This window comes from Prunus persica, chromosome G6, assembly GCF_000346465.2.
Source record: "Prunus persica cultivar Lovell chromosome G6, Prunus_persica_NCBIv2, whole genome shotgun sequence".
Taxonomy (NCBI): domain Eukaryota; kingdom Viridiplantae; phylum Streptophyta; class Magnoliopsida; order Rosales; family Rosaceae; genus Prunus; species Prunus persica.
This window is the reverse complement of record NC_034014.1, coordinates 6,047,917-6,049,481: the sequence shown is the minus strand read 5'-3', so window position 1 is coordinate 6,049,481 and position 1,565 is coordinate 6,047,917. Positions and strand designations below refer to the sequence as shown.

The 1,565-nt window shown below is 43.0% G+C and overlaps 1 protein-coding gene across 1 annotated transcript in view; it reads left to right on the top strand.

Annotated features, from left to right (window-relative positions):
• Nucleotides 1-1,565, top strand: part of LOC18772004 — a 9,668-nt gene that overhangs the window by 1,712 nt on the left and 6,391 nt on the right. The window lies entirely within an intron of this gene.

Below are 1,565 nucleotides of genomic sequence, written 5' to 3'. Positions count from 1 at the left end.
ACGCCCACCCCTAGGCTTCCCAGCGCTTTTAGACCCAAGACCAGGCTTCAAACCCACAATATTGTTCTTCTCCAACTTGGCATTAGTAATGTCTTTCAAAGGTTTTTTGAAAACCCACACCTTAGAATCTTTAGCAGGAGTATTTCTCTTCCCAGACTTAGCAGACCCACTAGCGGGGGTAGCCTCTTGCTTTATAGACTTACTAACCTCATACTTAAAAGGATTCACAACCTGCTCATCTACAGCCCTTTGAGTATCATCACTATCCAAAACAGCAAACCTTGAACCAGAATAGGCATTCTTAAAACCTCCCTCAATTTGAGGTGAAGCCTTAGTAGACTTAACACTAACAGATCCTTGTTCTTTCTGAAACTTCTTCTTAAAGTTCTTCTGCTGCAACAACATCCATTGGCCATGAAGCTTCGAAGAACTCCCAACACCAACCTTCTCAGGACTGAAAGCATCCAAATCATCCTCCTTAGCAGGAGTGTTAACCTCCATATCCTTAGCAATTTCATCTTCAGCAGCCTGAGCCTTGGCTTTCAAAATAACAGGACAATTATCTCTACCATGCCCATAGCAGCCACATTCAAAGCAAACCAACTTAATCCCTTCATACACAACACCATAAGAACGACCTTCAACTTTAATGAAAGGAACAAGAGGCTTAGACAAATCAAGCTCAACACAAATTCGTGCAAATTTACCTCTCGCTTGGCTCATAGTGAGAGCATCAACCTTGACAGTATGACCAATCAGATTGCCAATTTTTCCCATAACATCCGGTCGGAAATACTCCACATTGAGACCATTAATTCTGACCCACGCCGTCATGTGTGTAACACGCTCCTCCTTCAGATTAAACCCAGGCTTCCATTGTTGAGTCACAAGATATTGACCAGCGATTTGCCAAGGGCCACCAGTGAGCACATACTGCATATCCTCCTCAAGCAAAAACTTAACAATGAAATAATTGTTTTCCAAATCAATCAAACTCATCGGACCCTTCAGGGCCCAGCGTTGAAGAAGCCGAGCATGAAGAAAATTATAAGTCAACGGACGACCCATAAGCTTGATGATCACAGAGGTTCTCCAAGGACGATATAGACAATCCTTAATTGATTCAGAGAAAATAATGGACGGAATATCCCCATCCATAACCACACAATCGCCATCACCAATGATCAGATGATCTTCAGCCATGCCAGAGAGACCAGAAACCTTGTCCTTGAAACTCATCGGAAGAGGAGGCACAGGAAGAGAAGAATCCTCACCATCGCTGCCCCCAACATCACACATCTCATGGGTACGAGCTCGTTTCTCACCAATACACACACCATCTTTACCAGATCCACCAGATCCAGCAGAGAAAACGAAATTCGGCATCGGAGCCGCCACCGTGAACGGTGGTACCAACCCACAAGAAGTAACAGCAGCAAAAGTCTGGATATTTGCAACTTTGTTTTTTCTTTTCTTTTTTCAGTAGTTCCTATAAATCAATAGCTGCACTTTGATGTCATTCTCTAGTGCATATATAGGTAAATTTAGCCCACAAATTTAAAATC